The sequence below is a fragment of the Monodelphis domestica genome, chromosome 1 (assembly GCF_027887165.1).
Source record: "Monodelphis domestica isolate mMonDom1 chromosome 1, mMonDom1.pri, whole genome shotgun sequence".
NCBI lineage: Eukaryota > Metazoa > Chordata > Mammalia > Didelphimorphia > Didelphidae > Monodelphis > Monodelphis domestica.
Genome location: NC_077227.1, coordinates 116,244,330 through 116,267,288, shown reverse-complemented (window position 1 = coordinate 116,267,288; position 22,959 = coordinate 116,244,330). Strand labels below are relative to the sequence as shown.

Sequence of the window (22,959 nt, the reverse complement as noted above, 5' to 3'; positions counted from 1 at the left end):
AAGTCTGATGGGGTAGAGAAAAGGAAAAAGGGGGGATAATAGAAGCACTGTCTGATTAGAGTATTTCAGGTCTCATACCTTTTGACAGAATGTTGTGGTGGTGGTTGTCTTTTGTACTCCACGAGGACCCAAATTACATCATTGGTGATGTCTCTTGATTTGAACATAGATTGATTTTAAATGAGGCAGAGTTGCACAAAATTGTCAGCCTCTCTCTTCCAGTCATTGAAGTCCAGTAGCAAGACAGAAATCAAGACAACTGGTGATGGCTTGAGATGCAGGGGATGACCATGGCTTCTTCAATGTCTAACGAAACTCTAAGTACTAAACAGTGCCTGTTTCGGCTGCCCTCATGGCCATTGGAACAAATTGTTCTTATCTACTCCTTCTGCTAGGGGAGGTCTCACATGCCTGGGGTAGACATGCACCTAACTCACCAACAGGTTTGAAGCTGTCAGTTGCCCTCAAGTTGTTTTAGCACACTTCCTGAGATGGTTTACCAGGGGGTGGCCACTGTGCATGCTAAAGCTTCTTGAAGCCATAGATGAGAGCTGGGTGGCAGCTGGATGGACATCAAAAGAGGGAATTGCCTTGAAAAGGGCTCAAGGAGTCCTCACACCAGAGTTGCTAATCTTCTTTGAATACCCTGTAGTAATAAACAATGTATAGAGTAGGCATCAGCATGAGGACAGCATATCTAGACACAACCAAATATCCCAGAAGCCCTGATCTTGGAGTCATAAACCTGAGTTCAAATGTCAGTTACACTTTTTACTATTAACTAAATAACATTGAACAAGCCACTCAATCTTTCAGTACTTCAGTATTCTCATCTGTAAAATGGGGGCAACAGTCTCAAAGTCAGAATCTCAGCTCTGAGACCTTCAATTAGGACCTTCACAGACCTCCACCTTTAATCTTTCACCTAATCCTCACAGTGATCCTAGTCCTTCCTCCAAAAAAAAATCTTGCACTTAAGGCTCCTAAACCCTCGCCAATGGACCTTGTTAACCTGAGTGCTTTGTAAACTTAAAGAATTGTATTGCAAAAAGCAATGATATCACTTACTGATTCTATAATCTTGGGCAAAACATTGACTTCCCTGAGCTTCAGTTCCTTCATCTGTAAAATAGGCAGGTGTGGGGGATCAGAACTAGATCTTGTCTAAAATCCTTTCTAGCTTTAATTCCTAGGTTTATCCCATCAAATGTAAAATTAGTATTATTAAATACTCCCTTCCTTCAGTAAGCCACTGCTGAGGTTCTAACCTTTGGGTTTGTATTGCAACTGGCCCATTGTTTAGCCATTTTCATTGTAAGGCCAACAATCAACAGAAAGAATTGGCTCTGAGTTTGAGAATATCCAACCAGCTGAAGGGATGGTTCTGTGTGTTGCCATATTCTGGTATTTTCAGGTGGGACTCCACTGGGTAGACTCCTGGACCAGAAACAACAAGGAGGAAATAAAGGCATCCATCCTCCAGAACTGATGGCAGTGCCACACAAATACACATACACAGCATGGTTCAGTGGAAAGGAAGTGGAATAAGGAAGCCTAAGTAAATCTCAATCTCTCTCTCTCTCTCTCTCTCTCTCTCTCTCTCTCTCTCTCTCTCACACTCTCTCTCTCTCTTTCCCCCCCTCTCTCCCCTCTCTCCCACCTTCCCCCTGCACACACATTCACATACGGGCTTGTCTAACTGTGGGCAATGAATTTCACTTTTAGGAATCAAAGTGATAAAAATGTCAGATACACACATTTGGAGAGTAGTGCCGCTAAAGGCTCTCAGCACCTTGGACAGAGGCGGGGGTGCGGCTGGCTTTGAGAGAGGAAGGATTATTTACATCCTCAACCCCAATTACCTACTTCCTGATCTCCCAGAGCAGTCACAAGGCACTTTCAGAGACAACTGCTCTCACTCAGCTCCTAAATCAGAGAAATCGCTCTAGAATTGTCTCGTTCCTCTAACCACCACACTGCTCGCCCCCAGCTCATGCAGGAACTTGAGGGGATAGGGTTTATTGAGCCTCAGTTTTACAGGCTGCAAGATGGACTGAAGATACCAGAGGAAAAGGAATCATACATTAGTCTTCCAGTCTGAAGAATAGGTCGGGGGTGGGAGGAGTGAGTTAGGTAGTTGGGGCGGAAAGAAATAATAAGGTCTGAGGGAGGCCGGATCAAGAGTCAAACGGGTCAGCAGCAAGTGAAGCTTTTCTCTGGCTTGGGCCCTGCCAGAATTCAGTGGTTTCCTGCAGCCCCGGAGCTTGGGTTCGTGGTCCCCCAAAGGCCCCTCCTTACGGCTCGTCTGTTCAGGCTTAGGGGCCAAGCCTGGTCCATCTGAGCCATTCGCCTGGAGCCTAGCCCGCCGCCCCGCGGAGGCTGATTTAATTACTTGACACTGATGCGAGGGGGTGGGGTCAGGATGGGAGACGCGAGGGAGAGAGACAGGGTCAAAACGTTTTGTAAAAATCTGTCTCACCAATGCGGCTGCTCCCCTCGGGGCATAAAGGGATTACAGTGTCTTCCGTGTCCATCAAGTATTACGCTTGTGTAAAGAGAGTGGAGCTGGGTAGAGCAAGGGATGGAAAGTGGATAATCCAATAGGCTCTCGTGGCACGTGCCCGGGGCTCCCAGGTTATCCGGCTCCAAAAGGTTAGTCTGAATTTCTTCGGAAGCGCCAGAAAATCATTTTCCCATTTATGGATGATTTTTCTTCAGCCCGGTGGCAGCTTTCTCCTCCGTCCTACCATGAAGCTCCAAAGGAAGAATCGGGAGAGGGAGCCTGGAAGAAATTCAGACCGGCTGAGAGAAAAAGGGCTATTGTTGGGCGTGGTTAAAATGCCACCTCCATGATACTCCAAAACTAGGAGTAAGGAAAATGAAAGAGAAGTGAAACTGTTTCTTTCCCTTGTCTCACATAAAACACTTGTGAAACTTTCTACGAACCAGATGAGCAGTGGGGAAGACTTGTGGTCCCCAGGGAGTCTCCAAGCATCTTTAAGAGTATCCTCCTTGGGCCCCTTCTCCTTTGTTACTGACTCCTTCAGCCTAACTCAAAAAGTAAATTCTTTAGGGGGCCCAGCTGAGAAATTAGAGGTTGATTTAAAGGACAGAGCTGAGAGATGGTGTGGTTGAAGGGATTATGAAACAGGATGAGAAATTGTGAGCCTGTGGAGGGCTTTAGGAGTTTGGATTCTGGGATTTAATGACTGGCTTGAGGAAATGCAGGGCCATAGGAGGAACTGGGGGCCAAAATGGGAGAGCCTGTACACTGAGATGGATGGATGTACAGTTGGAATAAAGAGAACTGGAGGAGTAATAGGCAGGCACTTATTTAGAGAACTGAAATAGACTAAGGGCTGAGGCAGGAGATTACTCTTGTGGGGGATCAGGGCTGTGCTGATGTATTGGGAGGACAACATCAGGTGCTTTGATGACCTAGGATTGGGATTGGGGTTGAAGGGACTACAGGAGTTTTTAGGTTAGAATATAGAAAATAAAAGTAAAGGATTTGTGGTGAGTGCAGCTAAGTGACTGGGTGAATATGGAGCAGGGCCTGAAATCAGGAAGACCAGAGTTCAAATGTGGCTTTAGACACTTTCTAGCTGTGTGACCCTGGGTGTGTCATTTAAACCTATTGGCCTCCGTTCCTCATCTGTAAAATAAGCTGGAAAAAGAAATGGCAAACTACTGAAGTATCTCTGCCAACCCCCCCCCCCCAAAACAAATGGGGTCACAAAGAGCCAGACCAAGCTGAAAAATGACTGGAAGGGGATTGAAGTGAGGAAGTAAGGGCTAGAGGAGCATTCTGAGATCAATACAAACATCAAATAAGGTTGTTATATAGCTACTCTTTCTATAGTGAGATGCTCTAGTTTCTGAAGTCTGACAACCACCCCCTCCAACATACTTCATATGCTTGGACAAGCCCAACATATTTGTAAACACCCATAACAAGGTCTCTATAAACCTGCTAAGACTGTAAATAAGCGAAATTCTCTTGACATGCCTATACATAGCTATGTACACTGTGAAGATGTTCTCTATAGCTAATAAACTATGTACATAGCTAGGCTCATGTAATATAGCACATAGATCATGAGATCATAGATTAAGAGCTGAATTAGAGGCCATTGAGTATGCCCTCTCCCATTATACAGATGAGAAAACTGAGGCTTAAGGAGGTTAAATGACTTACCCAGGTTTACATAGCTAGTAGGTATGAGAGGTAGAATTTAAATTCACATCTGCTTAACTCCAAGCCCAGCATTCTTTCCATTGTGCCACCTAGCTGCCTGGATGTGTTCTTTCACATGTTCTTTCATATGTAATGCAGGCAATGATGGCCGCAGACATACAAACATACAAGGAAGGAATCAGATACACATTTACACATATACACATATAACAATATACTCATATGATTACATGAAACAGTACACACCACCATAAAAAATATACACCAAAAAAATTAAAAATATCTCCCCCAAATATATGTGCAGTCATAAAAACCTCATTGGTACATACACAGAGTCATATGGAATTAATATAATTTTAGGCATGTACACAATCACCAAAAGATACAACACATAACTTGACACAGCAATCCTTTAAAACCTGAGAGCCTGCTCTGTCATATCCAGAGATTTCTACCTCTTAAAAATCATGGGTTATGAGAAATCCTTTCTCCCTCTTCCCCGTGGTTCCTGAACCTCAAATAGCTCTGGAACTAGAGAGGAACAGCTGGGCACAGAGAGCCCTGCACCCCAGCCAAACTCTAAGCCCCTCTGGGGAAGAGTCTGGGGACATATATAGTTATATAGTCACACACAGAGATCTTGTCCCACAACCAACCCAATCCACAGAGGAAGGGGAGTCTAAGGATATACTCACCTCTAACCTCCTTAAAGTCATGAACACAGAAACAGACTATCTCTGGGCCACACCACTGTAAAAAGGAGTCTAAGTGTATCCATGCCCACCCACCCCATCCCCTTCACAAAAAGACAGTCCTGGAAAAGGCAGGGCCATCCCATTGGCTGTGCCACCCTTCCCACCCCAACCTGTTGGCACCCACCTGTCCAGGTGATCCTGTTGCTGCAATTTAGAGTCCTGCCTAGCCAGATGAAGCACAGGTAAGTGGGTGGGGACTGTAAAGGCTCCTGCCCCATCTCCTTCCCTCCTGGTGCTGACCCCACCCTCTGGTCCACCCACCAGCTCACCCCCTGTGGTGTTCTCTTCTCTTCAGTCCAGACTAGGGACTGGGGGGTGGATCCCAGGAGAGGAGGCAGCATCTGACGGCCCAGTACCAAAGCTGGGGGGCTGGGCGGGGGGAGAGGGGCAGGGAGGGCTTTCTCAGTGTGCGAGTGAAATTTTATTTTTAACAGATGCTGAGGCAGATGGCGCAGAATTAGCAGAAAATGGGAGAGGAAAGAGAGGGAGAACATTACTGACTCCGGAGAGAGTGGACATTAAAAAAATAAAGAAGAAGGGAATGAAAACAAGCTTAAGTGCTCTCTCCAGGGGGGGCGGGGAGCGGGGAGGCAGAGAGGGACGGAGCAGCCTGGTGATAACCAAAGGCGTGAAATTGCAAAAGTAGAATTTGTGGGACTCGGGAGGGGCTGAGGAGGCCCCAGTTTCATTGCAAAACTCACTCAGAAATTACTGATGTGATGTTTGAGCTTTTATCATTAATAATCATCCAGGGGGGAGGGGGAGACAAAGGGACCTGTATTGTTGGGGCACAGAGGGGTAGATGTGGGGGTGGATATAGGAGAAGGGAGATGTGTCTAGAAAAAAAGGGGGCCCTGAGGGACCCAGAAAAGAGATGAAGAGTGGATAGTCACAAGGGAGGAGAGAGGACTGTGAGAAACACAGAACTGACAGAAAGACAGACACAGAGATGAACAGACAAACACAAAGAGATAAACCAAGACAGAGGAGGCAGAGGTAGAATTAATAGGGAGGCAACTAAAAGAAAAGAAATGGAAGGAAAGAGACTTAGGATGGAAGAGAGACAGAACAGCTCAGGCAAAGACAGAGGGACATGAAGTGGGACACCAAGAGAATGATGGAGACCCAGCACACAGAAGCTGAGGTAGAAGCTTTGTGAAAAACAGGAATCATTTCTTTTTTTTTATCTTTGTGTCACCTCACAGAGCCTAGCATGGTGCACTGTACAAAATAAGAACTTGATAGGTATTTGTAAAATAAATGGACAGAAAGAAAGACATCAAAAGAGAGAAAGAGACAAGATGAAAAGAGACTGTCAAAGGCAGAGACAAAGAGAGGGACAGAGAGAAAGGCAGACATTGAGTAGGGGGGGAAGAGGGACCAACAGAGACAAAAAAGAGATGGAGAGACAGTGTGTCTGTTAGAGACAGACTGAGACAGAGCCCATGTGAGAGGGGCTGACTGCAGTAGAGAGGAAGAAGGGGACGGAGGAAGGAAAGGGAGACAAAGAGGAACGGCCGTTTATCTCTCCTCCCAAATTAATTGCGGCTCCATCAGCCTGAGCCACTAAACGGGAGCGATTATGAATGGGTTAGTCACAGGTGGAGTTAAAGGCCTTCAGAGGGATATTAGCCAAAATTGAGTGGCTTTTAATTTCTTTCTAACGAGAGACTGTGGCTGGGGAACCAGACACAGACTCTGCTCAGCTCCACTGCTAAACACGAAGTGGGGGCAGTCTTGGCCACAGCCACCTGACCTGTGTGGCACGTGCAGCCAAGTGGAAATGGCATAAGCCAACAACAGGCCCACGACACAGGGCATGACAGAGACTGCCACACAGGAGCCAACCTGTCACAGTGGGTCAGCAATATGGTAGAGCTGGCACACCTAGGGTGGCCCCTGTGCCCTGTTCAATAAATGGACAGAGCTCAGCAGGCCTTTGGGTTATTCAGCAGGAAGTCAGAGGCCCTGGTTACAAATCTCAACTCTTACTTATGACCTCTATGACCATATACTTCCCCTTTGGGCCTCAGTTTCTTCATATGTAAAATGATCAAAGTGGATCAAATTATTTCTAAGCTCCCATTTCAATATTAATGTCTGGGTTTAAACACATTTTTAACAAGTATTTATTATGTGCCTATTATATGCCAGGCAACTTGCTATGACTCATGATCCTATGATGCTAGCAATAGCAAGAAACCCAGAAAGTCCTAAAAAGCTCAAGGAGGTACTCTCAACTCTCTCAACTCTCAACTCAACAACACAACTCTCAAAGTCAAACATAGAAGATAGACATCTCTCCTCATTTTACATATGTGAAAACTGAGGCAGCAAGGGAGGGGAAATGATGAGCCCCAAGAGACATGCAGAGTCAGAAGAAGAACCAAGGCCTAGAAGCCAAAATGGAAGAGTGAAGAGTTCTCAATTGAAAGTCAACAGACCTGGATTCTAATCTCAACACTATCATCATATGACTTGTCTTATGACTTACTGCCAGCTCCTCTGTAAACTTAAGTACTCAGGCTAAATTACCTTTAAAGTAAGAGGAGAATGGAATAGCACAAAGAAGGAAATGGCAAACCATTCTAGTGAGTATGCCAAGAAAACCCCCAAATGGGGTCATGAAGAGTTGGATATGACTGAAAAGACTCTCCAACACCACCTCTAAAGTTTCTTCCAGCCCTCATAGTTTATGGTTTTACAATTTTTTGAGCTTTGACTTCCACTCCAAGGTTCTACCAAAATGCCACATACAGTGCTTGAGTCATGAATGGCAGTAACACATGGTAGGTAGATGATGTAGTGGACTAGGAATCAAGATGACACAAGTTTGGATACTGGCTGTGTTCCTGGACAAGTCACTTAATTGTGTTCAGCCTCAGTTTCCTCATCTGTAAAATAGATAACAATAGCACCTACCTCCTAAGATTGTTGTGAGATTCAAATGAGTTAGCATATATAAAGTAAAATTTTAAGGTGCTATGTAAGTTCTGGCTATTATTGTTATTACTCATGTGATATGTGATAATGGCTTTCACACATGATTAAGTTCATGAAACTTTCTAGAGGTGATGGGCATAACCGGTAGTCCATGTTATTTTCTGATATCTCCTGTATGCCCAACCTCGTATTTGGTTGTGATATAGAAGAGAAATAAGAGAAGGAAAGAGAAGGGAGAAAGAAAGGAGATAGACCTCTATGAAGATGCCATTCCTGGTCCCAAGGAGCTCACAGTCTGTCTAGTTGGAGGGAATGGGCATAAGCTAACTCAGTTCAACATATATTTTCTGATGCCTACTGTATGCCCAGCCTTGGGGTCAGTTGTGATATGAAGAAGAAAGAAGAGGAGGAGATAGACCCCTCTGAAGACCTCACTCCTGGCCCCAAAGAGCTCACAATCTAATTGGAGAGAGAAGGCCAACACCACAAAACATTTATCTGACAATATGAGGCATCACATAGCATATGACCAGTACTGAATAATTAGTATAGATATAGTATAGATAAATCATATAGAATAAATAGCATAGATTCTCAGTGCCTTAGGAGCCAAGGAAGGGGAGAGATCAGTGTGTGTGCGAGTGGTCAGGGAAGGCTTTATGGAAGAGGTGAAACTTAATCTGGACCTTGAAGCATGGGTATAAGTTAGAGGAAAGTGAAGTATGAGTAAAGGCATAACAGTTGTGGTAATGAAGCTGATGTTCTGTGGGAATGGTGGTCCATGAACCTAATTAGAGCTGAGTGCACACAAGAGAGCCAAAGAAACAGCAGAAGAGGTGAACTGGGATCAGATTGAAGAGAGCCTTGAACTCGACACTCCTAAGACAAGTGAACTTTATCTACTAGGGAGCCACTGAACATTTTAAAGCAGAGAAATGACATGAGCAAAGCAGTATACTAAGAAGGCTAATCTAAATGTATTTATGTGTGTATGTATAACCCAGTGGAATTGTTTGTGAACCCAGAGAGGGGGGAGGGATGAGAAGGAGAAAACATGAATCATGGAACCATGGGGAAAAAGTCTAAAAATTAAAATAAAAAGGTTAATCTGACAATATATTCAGAAATGCCAGTATTCATGTGCAGCACTAGAAAGAGAGGTAGATTTGGAGTCAGAGGACCTGAACTCAGATCTTGGCTCGGCTGTCAGTTCCCCTCTCCAGACTTTAGTTTCCTGCCATGCAGAAAGAGAGGTTGGCCTGGATTATTTCTAAAATCCTGGGAATAACAAAGGCTGGAATCAGGGAGACCAAAGATTAGAGTATCCCCCTAGACCAGGTAGGTTGGTGAAACAGACTGGCCTGGATAAAGGAGAGAAGCAGACAGGTGGGAGAAATCAAGTAGAATCAATGAGAATGGGTGCTTGATTGCAAGACTACTCAGAACTTTGAGCCCTAGTGAGTGGGAGATGATGTCACTGACAGAGGTGAGGGAGTTCAGAAGGGGGTGCTGGGTGGGCTAGAGACAGTCCAAGCAAGTTCCGAAAGGGATGGGACCCTGAGATAGATGGAAATCGAGATGGAGAGAGACAGATGGAAAAAGAGGGAGCAACAGAGAGCCCTATGGAGATGGGAATGGAGAGAGAGGGCCAGCCCCAGAGAGAGAGATGGAAATAGTCAGAGACAGAAATAGAGACAGAGACAGAGAATGGTGATAATTCTCACTGCCCCGAGGTCCCCTGAGCCGCCAGCTGCGCTCCCCTCCCTCCCCCCAACTCCATTAACACTCAATTAGGGGGCCTGATGGGCTTCTTGTCTGCAGAGCCCCTCACAGGCACACGAACAAATACACAGGCGGCTCACATTAGAGTGTCCATTTGATAGGCCCAAGGGGAGGGGGCCGCAGTCCTCAAATTTATAACCAACTCTCATGGTGCTCCTTCTTTTTTCTCTTCCCCCTTTCTCCTGTTATTGTCGCCCCTTCCCCTTGGGGCACTATCCCCACAGTGAATCTCCCAAACAGGAGAAAGGAGTCGGCCGGGAGTGGGGGGGGGGAGGGGGGGCGCGGAGTAGAGACGGAGAGATAACAGGAGAGAGACAGAGATGAAAGAGAGAGGGGCAGAGAGCAAGGAAGCAGAGAGGAGAGTGGGAGGGGAGAAAGTGAGGAAGAGGGAGAGGGAGAAAAATGACAGGCCCTGAATATTGGGCGCCCTCACTTTAAATCAAGATAAAAGACTGAAATGGAAAATAAGAGTCCGGAGAAACCCCGGACGGCTCCGGGCGCTAATGGAAACACATCGCTGGCGGCTGCGGGCTTGTCAGCCTCCCCCGGCGCTGACATTCCCGTCTGATAATCCGGCCTGCCATAAAATTAGACTAGCAAATACCTCTTGACAAAGATGCATGTTTCCCTCTATTGTGCCATCATAAAAAAAACTCCGCTGGTGACTCGGGGAGCCGCAAACTTCAATTTAAATTTACAGTGCTGCGGAAGGAAAGTGATATGCACTCAAAAATTTTAATAACCTATTAAGTTACGACTTCAATTTCATTTTATGAATATTTTCCTTGGGGAGCACGGCTATCACAGAGAAAGATAGAAATTTAAAAAAGATAAATAGTGCCATTAATCTCCAACATTTCTCTTCCATTATCCTTGAAAATTAGGAGTTATTTTTGTTCAGATCTTCATGTAATTAGCTCCCTACACTTGATTCACTAGCCAGAAAATGACCATGTTCAGAAAATTAAAAATTTGTCATTAAGTGGAATTTAACATAATATCATTTATCTTTATCTATTCCCCAGCTGACAGCAGGAAGCCTTGGATGTGGTACAGGCTGGTGTGTCAGAGTGGAGAGGGACTGCTCAGAGAGACAAGGGGAGAGACAGAGGGAGAGAGACACCCAGAGAGGGAGGGAGGGAGGGCCAAAGGGAAGGAAGGAGGGCCAGAGAGAAAGAGAGAGAGGGACTGTTCCAGGAAAAAAAGAGAGGGAGAGACCGGAAAAGGCGTCGAAGGCTAGAGAAAGAGAGAGAGAAGGAAGGAGATCGAAAGAGATTGTGAGACAAAGAGAGGGAAGATGCTAGAGAAGAGAGGAAAGGCCAGAGACAGGCAAGGAGAGCAGAGATCAGATAAAAGAAATAGCATGGGTAAGTAGAGGAAAGAGGGAGTGGGGAAACCTGCTGGTGTCAGAGGAGGAAGTCAGGAGTTGGGAAAAGAGAATTGTAAGGGGGAGCTGGTAATGGGGTGTGGGGCCCTAGTGCTTGTAAATGACACAAAATGGCATCCATAGATAAATGAGCCCCAGGGGAGTGGGGAACTTGGTTAAAGATGAGGGGGAATCAGGGGTCACCAATCCTCCCCACCCCAGTTTAGTAGAATGAGACCCCTTCATCCAGGCCATAGTCTATATTTAAGAGGGAGTTTCTTAGGAAGAAAAAGGAGGAGGTGAACAGACAGAAAGACAGAGAGACAGAGAGGTACACTCAGAAACAAAAAGTAAGAGACTAGGGGCCAAAAAAAGAACCAATGGCCTTGAGCTCCTGAGATCCAGGCCCCAGGAGTCCCCACATTCACAAGGGTCCTCAGTTTTGTCTTTTGGATTCAGCCTCAACCCCAGTCCCATACAGTGGATGTCAGTACTGGACTGCTGTGACCCATTTGCCCACCCCTACTGGTCTCCCTGATCCCCAACTTTCCTCCTCTTACTTCCCCTCCTTGTCAGGAATTATCCAATAAACCCTTCAGGCCCAGAGTTGGGTGGAGTGAGCTTCGGCCAAGCCTGAGAGACTGAGAATTGGATAAGGGGATTAAACAGCGGCACATTAGCGGGAGATTTAGAGTGTAATAAACCCATTTCATAATAATATGTACGTTGGGGCGGGCCATCCATCATCGAAGGAGCCTGCCGCTGCTGCCCGGCAGTGGGGAGGCGGTGACCCGCAGGGCAGCCAGGACAGATGGATGGGGATTTGTGCACAGGGTCTCTGGCTGGGGGAGCACCGGGGCACAGTGAGGCTAGCCTGGTCTGGGGGTGGCCAGAGAGGGAGCTCAAGGCACCTGAGGACTGCTTCCATGATCAGCAGCCTTCCCACACTCCTAGGCTTGGGATGAAGGAGGATTCTCAAGAGACAGTGAAATATCAGAGATTTCCCTGACTATCTCAGATGAGATAATATTTGGGAAAAGTGCTCAGTACAGGGCCTGGCACAGAGGAGTCACTATAGAAATGCCTATTCCCTCCCCACCTACTCCCTTCCCTGGCTTTTTTGAAGACCAAAGGAGACTGAGAACTCTAAACCTACTTTTACTCTTTTCTGCTCCTGCATGGAGGGCCTCCTCTCTGCTCCCTGCCCTCTACCATGACAGTTCCTGACTGTGCCTTTATTCAAGATGCTTCCTCACTCAGAATGCTCCCCTTGGGGGTCCAAACAAATCTTATCTAGTTTTCAGAACCCCGTTCAAGTACCTCTACCTCCAGGAAGTCTTCTTGGACCATCCCAGCCTTCCTCTGGGCTCCCATGGATTTTACTTTTTGTACCACTTGGTTGGCACTTAACATGGCACAGCTTTGTGGCATATGAGTTCACAATTAGACTGTGTAATCCTGGAGGGCAAGGGCCATGGTTTCTCCTTCTCTGTCTCATCATACAGGCTTAGAAGGGGGCAATTGTCAGGAGAGACTTGTCCTTTGATTGACTGACTGTTTTCTCTGCTCCATTAGTAAGAGAGAGGAAGAGAATCCACTCCTCATCTCTGCTGAAGGCAGCAAGAGGGACAGAGGTTAGAAAGGAGGAAGAACTTCCAAGTAGGCATGTGTTATTCAGGCTCTTCATGGGTCAGGCTGGGACACAAACTGTGTGGACTCAAGGCAGAAGGAGGGATTTGATGCCTCCCTGGGAAATTATATGTTTAATTCAATTAACCTGGAATTTATGTTCCAGCCAAAGGGCATGCAAAGACAAAAAAAAAGGGAATAAAACATTCACAAAGGAAAATATTCAGTTGGGAGGGCACCTAAGAGGTCCTAGAGGGGGAATTTCTTCCACCAATACAGATTTACTTTTTGCTAATCAAGAAATCTGAGAAGTTATCAGAAACACTAAGATAAGGTGACTGGTTCAAGTTGACACAGCTAGTTCCTATCAGAGGTGATCTTAAAACTAGGTAATCCTGTTTGAGTCAAGTATTCTATTCCCAACCATACATACAGAAAAGTGAATACAAGGTAACTTGAGGAAGGAGAAAGAATTTGCAACTATAAGATTCAAGAATGACTAAGAAACTTTATAAACTTTAGAGACAGGAGATACTGGGTTAAAATCTGACTTCAGACACTTTCTTGATGTGTCACCCTGGACAAGTCACTTAATCCCCATTGCCTAGTCCTTACCAGTCTTCTGTCTTAGAACTGATACTGTTATAGGGAAATGGGCTTCAGTATAATATTTCAACACTAAGACAGAAGTTAAAAGAGTTTAAAAAAAGATTATCTCATTTTATTCTCAGAGCAACCCTGGGAGTTAGAGGTTGTTATTATCCTTATTTTATAAATGAAGAAGCTGAGCCAGACAGAGATTAAATGACTTGCCCAGGGTCACACATGTTTCCTTGAGCTTCTGGCTCTCCATTAAATTGTGCCATCCAGCTGCCTATTGCCACTACTACCATCACCACCACCACAACTACCAACTTCCATATCATTTCCACTTCTACAACTGAATCTAAGAAATAGAATAGAGAAGAGATTACTTCCCAGGCATGAAGAATAACTTCTGCCGAAGCACAAAGGCATAGAACAGCATCTAGAGGGAAGAGTAAGCAGGCTAGTTTGGCTGAAATATATAGTTTGTGAAGGGGCATAATGGGAAAGAAATTTGTAAATGTAGATGAGAGCTAGGCTGTGAAGGGATTTAGAGAGATCTACTGAAATTTCTTTTTAAAAAGATAGCCCTTACCTTCTGTCTTAGAAGGCAAATGAGCCGCAAGGGCTAGGCCCTGAGGTTAAGTGACTTGCTCAGGGTCACACAGCTAGGACATGTCTGAGGCCAGATTTGACCCTAGGGCCTTCAGTCTCTGGGCCTGGCTCTCTGTCCACTGAGCCACCTACCTGCCCCCTTGTTGGAGCATTTATATCTTGGGAATTGACAAGTGCTACAAATCAGGGTTTAGTTTATTATTTTGTTGATTTCTAGACTTAATAAAATGTTAATAATACAGATTAAATTTTTTAAATTGCTCTCTGTATGTTTTTTCCCCTATAGGGAGACTGTCAAACCTGTACACCCCCGCATTTGATTCTCCCAACATCCCCATGAAGGGAGGTAGGTGAGGGATTACCACCCCTACTTTAAAGTTAAGGGAAACTGAGGCTCATAGAGATGAAGTGACTTGACTAAAGAAAATCCAGGACTCTGCTGAAGCTTCTTGAGCAAGAAATGAAAAGGTGCTATCTGTGCTTTTGGAAGATTATTTGGGTTTTTGTTTGTTTGTTTGCTTGATCTTTACAACTTGGTACCATCCCACTTTTCCAGGCATTTCCTCCTACATGCATTCTCTGCTCCAGCCAGACTGGGTGACTTTTTGCCCTTCCTAAACATGAATAATACTTTCCTATCTTTGTACTTTTAGTCTTTGTTCTCAAGATATGTAAGATCCTTCCTCCTTCTCTTCACTGACTGAATTCCTAACCATTTTTAATCCCCTCCCCAAATTGTGCCTCCTCTATAAAGAAAGTTTTCCCCCATGCTCCAGTGAGTAGTCACCTTCCTCCTCAGAATAACCAAACTGAACACTTGGTATTTCATATCTTCAAGACTTGTCATGTAATATTGCATATTATACTTCTCTGTATTAATTCCCTTCCCCACCCCATTACTACAGTGGTTTGTTTTTTGAACCCTTATCTTCTGTCTTAGAATCAACACTGTATTGGTTCCAAGGCATAAGTATTAAGGGCTGGGCAATGGGGATTAAGTGACTTGCCCAGAGTTGGACAGCTAGAAATATCTTAGGTCAGTTTTGAACTCAGGACCTCCTATATCTAGGCCAGCTCTCATTCTACTAAACCAACTAGCTGCTCCTTATAGTGTTTAGTTCTACCTGTTCTTAACTAATTTTGTATCTCTTTTCTATCCCATGCCACCCCAATGCCTAGCCTAGTGATAGTAGGTGCTTGAGGTGACCCCACATCCTCCTCCCTCCTTTGAGATCTTGTTCCTTTCATTAGTTACTTCCTCTTGTCCTCCTAACCTTGCCCTCCCTTTATTTACAACCATATCCAGATGTCCCTTATTCTAAAAATGCCTGTCTCAACTCTACTCCTTGCTCAAGCAAACATCTCTTCTCTTTTCCTCTTCATTGACTAACTCCTCCAACTTAACATGCCCCAAACCAAGCATCTTATCTCAGAAACCACTACTCCTTCCGAATGCCCTGTCTTCCCCATGATACATCCATTCTCCCATTTACATAGGCTGTAAAATTCAGTTTTGGGGTGTGTGTATAATAGAAAGGGAAAAAGTGATGAGTGTAAATTGTGGTACTTGAATATAAGGGTAGTGTTACACTGCAAAGAAAGGATGAAAGAATAAGGAAATTCAGGGAATCTTAGGAAGATTTACATGAACTGATTCAGAATGAAATAAACAGTACCAAAAAAATATACATAATGACTACAACAATGTAAAGGGAAAGAACAAAAAAATGAAACCTAACACTTTACAATTATAAATAACCAAGCTTGTCCAGAGAGAAAGGATAAGGAAATTTGGCTCCTTTCCCTTATTTGTACAGTGAAAAAACAATGAGTGTGTTGAACTTTGTGTGTGTATGTGTGTATATTAATTTTATTAAACCTTTTTTTTCTTCTCTCATTCTTTGTTACAAGGAATGCCTGCTCAGTAGGGAAAAGGAGAGAGATTTTATATATACATATATACACACAAAGTAGATGAGAGTACAATCAGAGGGGAAGAAATTATAGATAAATATTTATATCACAATTATGATATAAATTATTTTAAATGTATTTATATATAAATATAAATTAATTCCTCTGATATTGCCTCTCATCTATTCTACATATCTTGCATATGCCTAGTTATTTACATGTTGTCCTCTTTAGTGCACAAACTTCTTGAGGGCAAGGATTCTTTTCTTTTTTAAACCATTCTTTTCTGTTTTAGTAACATAGTTACTCTAAGTAACATAGTAACTCTAAGACAGAAGGGCAAGAGTTAGGCAAATAGGATTAGGTAGCTTGCCCAGGGTCATGATAGGAAGTGTCTGAGATCAGATTTGAACCCAGGTTCTCCTGACTTCAGTGTGGCCCCTCAATCCACAGTGCCACCCAGCTGCCCTGCAAAGACTATTTTTACTTTTTTAAAAAATATCCCTAGGGCTTGGCACAATGTCTGGCACATAGTAAGTACTTAACAAATGCTTGCTTGCTTGCTCGATATAAGATAGCAATAAATACATATTTTTAGACCCTACCTTCTGTCTTAGAATCAAGTTGTGTATTGGTTCCAAGGCAGAAGAGTGGTAAGGGCTAGGCAGTGGAGGTTAAGAGACTTGCCCAGGATCACACAGCTAGGAAGTATCTGAGGTCAGATTTTTTTTTCTATTAAATTTTTAACTTTTAAACTTTTTCCATGATTCTATGATTCATGTTTTCTCCTTCCCCACTCCTGGAGTTCATAAGCAATTCTCTTGTGTTATTCATCTATATAATATCACTCGAACTGAAGTCAAATTTGAACCCAGGACCTCCCATCTCTGGATTTGGCTCTCAATCCCCAGAGCCACCAAGATGTCCCTGAAATAAATATTTTATTTTTCTTGTTTTAATTTGTATATTTTAGTTTTGATTTTTTAAAACTCTTACCTTCCACCTTAGAATCAATACTATGAATTGTTTCCAAAGCAGAAGAGGGTTAGGCAATGGAGGTCACGTGACTTGCCCAGGGTCACACAGCTAGCTAGGAAGTGTCTGAGGCCATATTTGAACCCAGGACCTCCCATCTCTAGGCCTGGCTCCCAATCTACTGAACTACTCAGCTTTTATTTTTTTTAAACCAATTACATGCACTAAATTTCCACCCAAGTTTTCTTAAGTTATATGATAAAACTTATCTCCCTCCTTCTTTCCCTTCCCTTCCCCCCTCCCAGGGCTGGCAATCAATTTGATCTGGTTTGTACGTGTATTATGCAAAACATGCAATAAATATGTTTTTAAAAGAATTGATAGTTCTCCAAATCCTGTCATGTCTTACTTTGAAATCCATCCTCTTTTCTACTGAAACTGTCCTCATCTGGGCCCTAATTGTTTCATACATGTTCTAGTACACCAGCTTCAGGATTGCACTTCCAGAATGAATTGTCTAAAGACATGGTTTTCATTATATCACTCAACTATTTAAGAAGCTTCCACTGCTGAACCATTTCCTGGAGGGGTAAATTAAATCTACTTCTCCAGCTATCCAAAGTCTTCAGTAATCTGGTACCAATCATCTTTGCTAATTTTATTCCTCTATCATTCTTCTACAAGCTTAGAGACCGAGTGTAATAGAAGGAGCATTAGATTTGGTGTCAGACGACTCAAGCTCTGGTACCTACCTGACATTAGGTAGATCACTTCCTTTCTCTGGATCTCAGGTTCCTCATCTGAAAAATGAGGGGATCTGCCTAGAAAGTCTCTTTCAGGTCTAGAGTCTATCATGCTGGGTACTGGATTCTCTCCCTGAGGTCCAAGTAAGCATTTCCAACTGCCTACTGACTATTCCCAACTTGTTGTTCCAAAGACATATCAGTCTCAACCTATCTAAAATAGATCTCATTGGTTTCCCCCCAGGCCCACTCATTTCCAAAGTCCCTATTTCTGTCAAAGGCACCACTGTTCTTCCAGCCACCCAAGCTGGCCATTTTAGCATTAGTCTTGACGCCTTACTTTTACTCACCCGACATGTCTACTCAGGTGGCCAGACCTTATTGTTTCCACTCCTAAATCACTCACAGTCATTGCCTTCTCCATGCACCCAACCACTACTCTAATTCAGGCCTTCATCACCTTTGAGCCATTGTCATAGCTTGATAATTGTTCTCTGTACTTCCAGAATATTCCCCCTCTAATCCACCACTCACACACAGTTGCCAAAATGACTTTTCCTAACGTGAAGATGTGACCAGCCACCCTGCTTCTCAATGAACTTCAAGAGTTCCCTGTTGCTCTAGAATATGAGCTTTTCTATTTGGCCTTAAAAGGTTCCAACCTCACCTTGCAAAAGTGACCTACTTGTTTGTTTTTCCCTAATTAAAAAAAAAAAACCTTTACTTTCTATCCTAGTAACAACTCTAATTCAGAAGAGCAAAGGATAGGCAAACAGGGTTAAGTGACTTGCCTAGGGTCACATAGCTAGGAAGTGTCTAAGATCACATTTGAACCCAGGTCCTCCCAACTTCAGGTCTGGTTCTCTATCTGCTGTATCACCTAGTTGACCCTGGTATATTCTCCCACCCCTGAGCCTTTGTACCAGTTATCCCTCATATATGGTATACTCTCCTCACCTCTTAGAACCCCTGGTTATTTTCAAAGCTGTCCAAGCACTCACTTCTACATAAAGCAATTTCAAGCCCTCCTAGCTGTTAGTTCTCTTCCTTTCACCCCCCCCCCATTTATCTTGAGTGTATTTTTGTACATGTTTATTTATATATAAGCTCTCTTACTTCATGGAATATAAGCTGCTTGAAGGGAAGGCTTGTTTCATTTTTGTTTTCATATGTCTGAATCCTAGCATAGTGCCTGGTACATAACAGATACTTGATTATAGACTCAAAAGAGCACAGATTGAGAGCTGGAGACCTTGGAGATCACCTCCTTCCTTGGACAGAGGAAGTGACTAATTTATGTACCTTAAGTTCCAGCTAAGAGTCTACTATAGCAAACCACCTGTCTGTAGTTCTTCCATCTTCCAGTATGGGGGCTCCAAGGGCAATGGGTCAGTTCAGATTCTGCACAAACAAGGATCAGGATCTGGACACTAAGGTCATATCTCCCAAGGGAGAGCAGTATGCCTGACAAAGACTCGGCAAAAAGTAACTGGAAAACTATCTGGATGGATGGATGGACGGATGGATCAGCAGAGGAGTCTGACAACCACAGATGTCAGGGACATTGGACCAACAGGTAATAAAGATCTAGGCATAGTGGTTTGGGTTCAAAGCAGGACTCCATTTGAGAGGCAGACAAGGTCGATGTTCATTAAGAACCTCTTGGCAGAGCACTGCCTCTGGAGTCAGAGGCCCTGGCCTCCCATTCTACCTCCAGTGATTACTTCCTGTGTGATTTTGGGCAAGTCATGTAACCCCCCTCCCTACTTCTGGATTTCTTCATCTGTAAAATTAGGTTGGACTAGATGGTCTCTAAGGTTCCTTTTATGCAATTGGTCAACGAGCATTTAGCATATAAGCCAGCCACTATGCTAAGGGTTGTTGTTCAGTCATGTCTGACTCCTCATGACCCTGTTGGGGTTTTCTGGGCATGAATACTGGAGTGATTTGCCATTTTCTTCTCCAGTCCATTTTACAAATGGCAAACAGGATTAAGTGACTTGTCCAGGGTCACCCAATTAGTAAATGCCTAAGGTCAGATTTGAACTCAAGAAGATTAGTCTTCCTACCTCCAGGCCCGATGACACTCTATCCACTGTGCCATCTAGCTACTAAGAGATGGATATACAAAGAAAGGCAAAAATTAAATCACTTCCTTTAAGAGATTCAAACTCAAATGGAGAAGACAACATGCAAATGACTGTACAACCAAAATAAGTACAATACAAATAAAAGATAATTTCAAAGAAAAGGCACTATGTGTTTGTGTGTATCAGGGAAGGAAGGAACATGCTTGGAGGAGGAATGGCAAAATGCCTCCTGAAGATCACGGGCAATTATGAACCAAGATAAGAATAGTAGGAACCAAAGCATTTAGCTGGGTGTTTCATGGTGGAGCTCAGTTACAGGAACCATATAGAGCTTCATATATATCATCTCATGTGAGCCTCATAACAACCTTAGATAGTACATACTATAGATACTATTGTCTCCATTTTATAGATAAGGAAACTGAGGCTCAAATAGGTCCACTGACTTTGCTATGGTCCCATAACTAGTAAGCATCGCCAGAGAGTATTATCCAGATCTAAGTCTTCCTGGCTCCTGGTTTAACACAGTATATACCATGATGCTACTAAATCTCTGTGGGTCCAGCAGCTGAGCTAACAATGCTGAGTCTATGAGATATGGATTCAGGGGTCTTCTCTTTCTTTACCTTTCAGGGGAAGACTAACTGGCCTTCTTGAAGGATGTGGGGGGCCAGGATGAGGCCATTCATTCCACCCTCTACTTTCCTTTTCCAAATCCTTCTGATCCTTTAAGACCCAACTCAAGTCCTACCTCTTCTATAAAGCCTTCCTTCACCATCTTAATGCTCAGAGCCCAGAGATAGCCTTCCCTCCTCTGGGCCCACATTTCACCTACATTCATTCAATGTCTCCCTTTCCACATTCATTCAGCAGTCACTTACAAAAGTGCCTGCTAAGTTCAACAGCAGCTAGGGATACATAGACAGGCATAAGATAGACCCTGTCCTGAAGGATCTTACATTCAACCAGGAGGATAAGTAAGTCAACAAAATATATACAAAGGAATTTAGGGAGTAGGGAGGGTGATGAACAGCTGAAGATATCAGAAAAGGCCTCATTTAGGTGAAGGAGGCTCTTGAGCTCAGCTTTGAAGAAGTTAGGAATTCTAGGAGGCAGAGATGAGGAGGGAATGCATTCCAGCCTACACAAAGACACAAGTATGGAAGATTGAATGTCATATTCCAGAAAGAGCAAGCAAGTTGATTTGGATGAAATGTAGAACTTGGAAGGAGAGTGATGTGTAATTGGATTGGGACGACAAGTTGTAACCATATTGTGAAGGTTGTTTAATATCAAAGTTTCACATATTTATATAAAATGTATTCTACATTTTATCTTATAGACAAGACAGGAGTTTCTCGAGCAGGAGAATAACATGGTCAGACCTGTGCTTTTAGGAATATCAACATGTGTGGAGGATGGATTAGAGAAGGGAGAGACTGGAGACAAGCAGACCAGTTGGGAGACTACTGCAATGGTCCAAAGGAGGGATAATGAAGTCCTGAACTAGGGTGATAGTCAAATAAGTGGAGAGGAGACCAGTGTAAGATATCGGGGAGATAGAATTATCCAGATTTGCAACCCCTCTCCTCAGGGACACCCTCACTGGGAATAAGCTACCTCAGGCAACAGGCCATCCACGTAGAAGTCAGACAGCAGACAATCCCTATAGATATTGGGCAACAGACCATCATCCCCAGAGGCATGGACCCTCAGCCATTCCCACAGACTAACCTAAGTGAGTGAGCAATCCTCATAAACCTTTACCCTTGGATGGCACTCTGTTAAATAAAGCTACCCCTTCTGCAACCTCCCAGAGATCTTCACCAGTGATTCAAGCAGAGCCTGCCAGAGCAGATTGCTGATGATCCCAAAGCAGCTCTTATAAAAGACCCCAGAAAACCGAGAGAGGGGGACTTGGCCAGGAATGGAAGTTAGCCCTTTGGAATTGCTCACCCATCTTTTGGTACCTGTCATAACTGACTCTCCCCCTTCCACCACTGGTTTGACTTTCTCTTCTTTAAAATAGCCCCAACCTCAACTCCTGGCATTCCCTAATCAATGGTTACCTCCTCCTTTACAGCTCCCTGCTCTGGGGGACTGGGCTAACTCTCCAGGACTTGAAGTCGCTTACTTTCCTTTAAAATGGAAGGTCTTTGGGGAGTTATTGGTAGCATCTCCTCCTTCCCTCCCATTGGAGCTCTCTTCACGCGAGGTGTGTCTCACAGCTGGTTTGGCCTGTACACATCTGGGCCCCTATTCTCTGACTTGTCAGTGTGGGCTCACCATCCCAATGAGAATTCCTTGTGGCTAACTGCTCCTCCCTTCCTGTTGGCCAATTTCCCCCTGGGGCCTTAGGGTACTCCCTCCCCTTAACAAGGATCCAGCCCAAAAGGGGAGGGGTTCACTTTAGGGTGAATTGTCACCGTGGGTCAGGAGAGGAGACTGGGGAGAGGGCGAGGGTCCTCTCCCTTTCCATGCTCCAGGCAGGGTTGGAGGTGGGAGACTCTGGGGTCTGGCCCAGGCCCCGCTTCTTCCTCTAGGTTGTGGGCCGCCCTCCCCTCCCCCTGACTGAGGCCCCAGCCCCGCCAGGCCGAGCCCAGCCCGGCCCATCAATCGCAGCCCCAGGGGTACAAACCAATTTCTCTTGCTTTTCCGCCCGTCTCCCTGGCGGAGCCCAGAGGAGCCTTCAGCCGCATTAATCCCGGCGGCCCCCGGCGGCGGTGACGAAGACGGATTTCTCCACTGCACGATCCATTTGTATCGCTCGCGCACTCCTCGGTTTTTTCCGTGCGGATGTTCAAAATATCATGAAAAAGGCGTTAGCCCGATGGCTGCAGCGCAGCGGAATAATAGAGTGATCCGGCAATCCGCTCCTGACCTTGCAGGACAGCTAATCCATCCGCACATCCATCTTAATTATTCGCGGTTACAAAAGAGAACCCGCCATCCATTCATTCCACCCTCGCTGGCAATTCCATTTTCCACCCCCACTCACGCCCCATCCTTTCTTCGATCCCCTCCCTTCCAGCCCCACTCTCAGCGGCTGCCCCCTGGAACTTCCCCAGCCTAACCCCAGCCCCGGCCCCTTCAACTCCCTGGGACTACTCTGTTCACATCCAGGCCAGAAGGCCGGCAGCCTTCCCTCCCGCCCCCGCGCCCCCCCAGCCCCAGAAGACCCTGTCGGGGCTGAAGGCAGGGGGACACCGAGGGAACTCTACAGAATCCAGACAGAGGCCAAGCAGAGACACAGGCTCATTTGCACTCACACTCGGGCTCAGGCTAAGGCGTTTGACAAATCCTCCACGTCCATCGTTCTCACCACACACTTATTGCAAACACTCATCTCCCCCGAGCACCCAGA

General features: G+C 44.7%; 1 long non-coding RNA gene across 2 annotated transcripts in view; it reads right to left on the bottom strand.

Annotated features, from left to right (window-relative positions):
- LOC103093333 (uncharacterized) overlaps positions 1–22,593 on the bottom strand; it is a 38,594-nt gene extending 16,001 nt beyond the window's left edge. Inside the window, exons 1-4 of one of the 2 annotated variants that reach the window (XR_008913525.1) lie at positions 22,234–22,593; positions 4,199–4,318; positions 2,480–2,782; positions 79–646 (exon numbers count right to left, since the gene is read on the bottom strand). This is a non-coding gene — a long non-coding RNA (uncharacterized LOC103093333). Of the gene's footprint in view, positions 1–78; positions 647–2,479; positions 2,783–4,198; positions 4,962–22,233 lie in introns of those variants that run through there. The other variant, XR_001626793.2, reaches the window with a different exon arrangement.
- Between the last annotated feature and the right edge of the window lie 366 nt (positions 22,594–22,959).